This window comes from Felis catus, chromosome B4, assembly GCF_018350175.1.
Source record: "Felis catus isolate Fca126 chromosome B4, F.catus_Fca126_mat1.0, whole genome shotgun sequence".
NCBI classification, from domain to species: domain Eukaryota; kingdom Metazoa; phylum Chordata; class Mammalia; order Carnivora; family Felidae; genus Felis; species Felis catus.
The window spans coordinates 2,377,264-2,383,898 of record NC_058374.1 but is presented as its reverse complement, the minus strand read 5'-3'; positions in this window follow the sequence as shown (position 1 = coordinate 2,383,898).

Here is a 6,635-nt window from a genome sequence, read left to right as displayed (position 1 = left end):
CTGGGCCAGGACACACCCTCCACGTAAAGACAAGTTACCTTATCTTGCACATCCTACCAGGAAGCCTGGCAGGTGGCTTTGGCTTTGGACACACATATCCACATGGAAACCTGCTTCAGTCGGTATTCCAGGAGGAAGAAGAGGTTCCCAGCTTTGAGTGGGTCCAGGGTAGGGAAATCTGTGTCCGAGGCCCAGGAATCCGTGCCGGCAGCCCCACGGGCCTCAGGGACAGCGTTCCAGCACAGTTTGCTTCACGGGAGCTAGGTGTGGGGGGAGTTATATGTATCTTGTGGGGCACACAACAGCTCCATCAAGGTAACCTCAGCACAGACCCGTGGGCTCTGTCCGGAGCAAGGCCATGCCGCCCACAGTGGAGAACCACGTGCCTTTCAGGACATGGCGTAAGTAGACTAGAACACCCAAGAACGCTCTGCAATCAGGTGGCCTGCCTGCCTCTAAGTCACCCGCATCACCCACCATCGGGGGACCCACGCCTCGCTCAGCACGAGCCCGTGGCCACACAGAGGGTCCATGGAGATCTGCTGATGAAGGAAAGGAGCCCAAGACTTGTGTTTGGTATTTTGTACAAGCTGAATATAGACTGCGGCTGTGCCATACCCATGACCAAGGATGACTTTGAGAGACAGGAGCGAGGGGAGATTTCCAGCAGAAGTCTGGGCATCCATCTTTTGCGGGAAGAGACACAGCCAGTGGGGGGACGTGTACGCACCAGGGGTCAGCGGTGGGTGACCTGACCAGCTGATCAGAGCCTGGAATATGGAAGGGGACCAGGCACACAGACGGATCTGGGGAGTGGGCCCCAAGCCTGAAAACGTTCACCGTATGACTGACACGTAGGGTGTGTGCTGTGGGAGGGAGAATCAGTAACCGAGGAAACCAAGGACTTGACCTTTCATGTGAGCCCACACGGACTCAGGGAGCTCCTTTGGGGACGAGTGATGGAACAGCCACCAGAGGCCCCGACGAGAAGCAGGCCCAGAGAGGGTGTGCAGCAGTGGGGCCCAGGCAGGCCAAGTGAGACCCTCCCTACACCGCGAGCCCCCGGTGCTACCTGTCAGACATGTACACGGGAGAAGGAAGGCATAGAGCCACCTGACTCCTGGAGACGCACTTTGGGAATATGCTTCCCGCCCCTCACAGCCCGGAGCTGCCAGAGAAGGAGTCCTTCTGTAGGGTGGGGGGTGGACTAGAGACCCGGAGTGGCCTCCCTCCTCAGGGAGCGTCTGGTGGACAAAATGCGTACAGGCCCAGCCCTGTCCCCACCCCGAGGGCCTGGTCCAGCTCCCAGACCTCCCGCTGATTTGGCCCAGGTTTTGCCGTCTATCATGGTCCAGCTTCTCCCTCTGGATAATTCAGATTCAAATACGGTTTCTCCCTGTCATTCAGGTCAAAGTGTTTTCAAATTACCATTGTAGTTCCTACATACTGCACGGAATATTTAAACGTGTTTTGCTTGATATCCCAAAGTGTGGTATGTTTTGTTTGTCCCGCCTGGAGACTTCTAGATGAACCACGCTGTGGACGGCAAACACATTCCACAGGATTGCGACCCTTTGAAATATGCTCACGGGTACCTTGTGGCCCAGGACGTGGTCTGTCTGGGTGTTTCGTGCGCCCACGGAAAGAGTGTGCATCCCACACTCGGAACACAGTACACGCATGTGTCAGTGCATTTGCCGAGTTGCTTAAATCTACTGTGGATTAACTGCTTTATCGCTGCTCATTCTAGCACTTATTAGACGAATACGTTAAACCTTAGATGATCGTTGTATCAGGCCCTGAAAGCTGACGTCCAGGGTTAGAACCAATTCTGCCGCTCGGAGTCCGCCAACGTAGTCACGCAGGTTTTCCAGAGTCACTTAAAACTCGAGTAAAGTATGCGTTGGTGACAAAGACCTAGGATTTCACCGCTGATTGAAATACACAAGTAAAACACACCTCCTTTTCTTACTGTGCTACTGAGACTGCACATGGCTAATCTCTGCTTTCGTTTTGAAACAAAAGTTGTGACCGTCGAAGTTTTCTACCAAACGAAAACGGCTGCAAAGCCACCCGCCCTCTCTGAGGCTGTGCGTTGCGGGGATGCCGAAGCACCCCCTGCACTCAGCTCAACACCATCCCGCGTCTCCTTCCAAGGCCCTCGCGGCCTCTGATTCTTCACAGTGATGTGCTCCTTACCTGGGTCAGGAGAGACGGGGAGTGGCTGGCTCTGGGCCCCTAGCCAGCTTTTGGATCCTGAACAAATCGCTTGCTCTCTCTGGGGTCAAAGTTTTTTTGTCTGTTTGTTTTGTTTTTTGTTTTTTTTAATGAAACGGATTGTTTTTGCATTAGATCGGTGTTTTTCAGTCTTTGTTTTTTTCTTTTCTGCAAACTACCTAAGAAAAGATTTTAGGACACAGGTGCTGGATACCACGTGGGCACTAAGATCACCTGGGGGCCACCTCAGAGCTGGTGATTCTGTCACTGATCTCTGATAGGGACAGTGAGGTTCCCCACATCCAAGTAAACCACTTTAAAAAGAGCAGAAGCCTACAATCTGAGAGAACTCCAGCCTCTCCCTTGCTCCCATTTTAACCAGAGCAACTCTGTTTTTATATTTTCAAAATGTTGGCTTTGGCGTAATGTTTCATTGGAGAATACAATTCCATTTCGTACATGCATGAAAGCCAATGGGATGACGAATGTGAACCTCCGATCCACGGCTGGCATAAAGGAAGCAATCCCTACTGTATACATTATTTGTATACATAATTTTTGGAGAACAGGTGTGATTAAGTAACTTTAAAAATCTCTAATTGTAGGGGCACCTGGGTGGCTCAGTAGGTTAAGCGTCCAACTTCGGCTCAGGTCATGATCTCGCGGTTCGTGGGTTTGAACCCCGCGTCGGGCTCTGTGCTGACAGCTGGGAGCCTGGAGCCTGCTTCGGATTCTGTGTCTCCCTCTCTCTCTGCCCCTCCGCCACTTGCACTCTCTCTCTCCCTCAAAATAAATAATAATCGTTGCAAAATATCTCTAATTGTAGGCTGCTTTGGTCACGCTGACTCCTTCTCATCATATTCCACATGTTCCATGTTATGTCCAAGCTTGTATGTGAACAACTTCTGTCAGAACAAATGGCTCAAGTCATCACAATGGCGCGAATGTAACTTTGGGGGTTGTCTGAGGGCACCGTGGTCTTGTCGGGCCCCATGTGGTCACAAATCCTGGCCACAGTTTTACGGAACAACAAAACATCGAACCCCTAGTAACCCTAGCCTGCACCCCAGCAGATGGTACGGACCGAAGGCAGCACGTGCCGGGGTCAATACCACGCCCCGCTATCAGCAGGATGTACTGGAGGGGAACCTTCACTGGGGAGTTCAACCACCACCACCGTGTCCCCAGACCAATGGGTTATTTTTCTGACTCATTCACTTCATTCCTTGTAAATATCATATTTGTTCTCTTTAACTTCCAGGAGGGATGGATGGGGTAAAAATGATGTAATTTGTGCCTAAGAGATTTATAAATTTTTAAATAAACTAAAAATACCAAAAGGAATTGATAATAAACTTCAAGCACACTTAAGCTCACACACCCAGACTCTTCAAAGTGCTTGGACTTAATATCCTCGGGCAATAGAGCCATCAAAATTAGGGATGACTTTAATGAGCACGTAGTAAATCCACAGTTACCATCAATCCCTTTGTCAATGAGCCAAGCAGGCGTGTGTTCGCTGTGGCCGGAGAGCAGGCAGCCCCAGGGAGTCACGCAAGAGGCACCAAGCAGTGAGACTACAGAGGTCCCCACCTCCAGCCCAACAGACTGAGGCTCCTGCCCGTGTCAAGTCCCGGCGTGCATCCAAAACTCCAAGTCAAATTTCTTAATCATCTTTTTCAAGCTTTGGGCAATTTTTTTTTTTTTTTTACTTTGAAAACATATTGATTTAAGATACCATACATCCCTCTGGTAGGTCTTTAATCACTGGTTGCTTCCACTTGGAATTATATCTCATTTCCTTTGTCATTCCTACTTGGAGCTCCGCGAAACGAAATCACCTAGTTAATACTGAACAACTACCTACTGATTTGCTTTGAAAGAAACTGAATTTGCGTATTTCCTCACTGTTTGGTGAAAGAAAAAGGATTTGTGGTGAGTAATGATAGGTCAATACGTTTATAAGTCTCAGCTTTTCTCAGTGCAGGTAAGATGTTGCTCTCTTTTTTCCTTTCTCTATCGTGGGGAGGAAAAAAATTAATACACAAAAAATCCCTATATTTTCGGTAGTAAATGGAACGTGTTTGAGCAGAAAGAGGAACTTCACTTCATTTGCTGCCTTGGGTGAGGTTATCTTAACGTGACAGATGACTTTTTTTTCCACATTTTTCATCTCAGCCATCCATCTATAAGAGGAAGGCATCATGTTTTATGTGGCAGAAGGCAGCAGGCACTTTGGTGAATTATCTCTGCAGAGGACCTCGCCTTCTCCTGGGAGCTCAGAGATTAGTGCCGAGGCTTCAACACGAATTCTGTCTCTCGGTCATTAAGCTGGAAGGCTGGGCTACATCAGCAATTAAAAAGCTCAACCCGCTGGAGTCAGGCCGGGGCTGGCCAGACGGCTCGGAGCAGGAGGGCCGCTCCCGCCGTGAGGGGTTTTTCAAGTTGAACGTGAAAACACGCTTGGAGCCTCTGATCCCATCAGGTGGCTACTTGTCAAATATGTTCTGCCACCATTAGCGGGTCGGGGGGGATAATTTGTCTGCCCTTCAAAAAAAAATTAAGTGAGGACCCAGGGCTTCCCAGGCAGGAAGTGGCGGGCCGCAGGAGGACCGGTGCGTACGGTGGTCTGGACGGTGAAGACAAGATGAGCGAATGTCGCGAATGCCGCAGAAACCGCTCTGCTTTCCCCGCATGCAAGGCCAGACCGTCTTGACGATTTTCTCAAACTCGGCCATCTCGTCTCCAAACCCTGCAGTAGGTGTTGAACCTTCCTGACGTGGCGAGACATTGCCACGTTCTTCATTTGCTCTTAAAAATGGTACCGTCCAGGGGCGCCTGGGTGGCTCGGTCGGTTGGGCGTCCGGCTTCTGCTCAGGTCATGATCTCGCGGTTTGTGGGTTCAAGCCCCGTGCCGGGCTCTGTGCTGACAGCTCGGAGCCTGGAGCCTGCTTTGGATTCTGTGTCTCCCTCTTTCTGCCCCTCCCCTACTCACACTCTGTCCTCTCTCTCAAAAACAGAAAATGAACATTAATTAAAAAAAAAAAAAAGGCATTAATCTATATCACCGCTGATAGAGCACCGAAGCTGTAACCAAACAAATGGAGTCACGGGAAGGGCCAAAGTGAGAATACGATTACCACCTGCCTGGCACATCTAAGCGCTCCTCTGAAGAATGAAACAGGGCTCTATTTTAATCACTTAATTAAAGGAGTAGCATTTCACAGTGATGCCTATAGGCAGCACAGGGAGTAGTTTTCAACCCCCGTGAGTTTCTCCAAGAGTACTAAATGTGAAGGATCGCTTCCCTAACACATGCAAATCCTCTTTTCGCTCACTCCGTTTTGTTTACCGAGGGGCAATGATTACAGATGATGGGGGCCCATCAGTCGCTTCCAGCGAGCGTTCACCAGGCCCCAGGAGAAAAACGCTGGCATTGGATATGCAACCATCGGCCACGATCTTTGTTCTCAGCGAACACGCCCAGGCAGGGTCGCCTCTCACAGATGCCTCCGTAGAGAAGGTGACTGCCGCCTAGAATGGGGTCCTGGTGAGGAGGGGAGAGATACGCCACTGAATTTCCTACTTGAGACGTTCCGCTATTTGTGCCCTGGCACACCCAGCGTACAAACCACCGCAGAACCTCAGTGGTGCCCAGCACTTAGCACTAACTTTCCCAGACGCCTGCGGATGGGCTGGGCTCGGCTGGGCTCGGGAGGGCTGACGGGGTGTCCCCCTCTCTCCTTCCTGGCATCATGGGCGGGCCGGGGCGTGTTCTTCTCGCGGTGAGGGCTCGGGGCCCGGGGAACATAGGACTCCAAGGTCTGGAGGGGGCAGACTGGGGTTTCCCCTCATTCTACCGACCGCGTGCAGTCACATGGCTGGGGGAGTCACGTGATGCGGAAATACACTCTACTCCTTTTGTGCCAGGGGGTGGAAAGTCCCACAGAAAAGGCAGGGGGTTTAGGGGAGGGGAGAAACGGGCCAAGCCCGCTGTCTTTGTGGTCAGCTTCCCGAATCAGACACCAGCACGGGGTCACAACCACCTCCTCCAGCACATTTACACCTGTATCATCAACCAGCGGCCAAGCCGTAGCACCGACGACAATCTGTTGACACAGAGCACGGACGGCGGCATTACAGCAACGCAGAACAGCTCTCTCGGGACACAGACGTGTGAGCCACGGCCAGGCCTGGCGCGCAGAGAGCGCAGCGAACTAACACGGGCTCATGACACGATCCCTGTGGAAAATGCAGGTTTGAAGAGCCTCTTAAACAAAAGCCGGGGGCGCCTGGGTGGCGCAGTCGGTTAAGCGTCCGACTTCAGCCAGGTCACGATCTCGCGGTCCGTGAGTTCGAGCCCCGCGTCAGGCTCTGGGCTGATGGCTCGGAGCCTGGAGCCTGTTTCCGATTCTGTG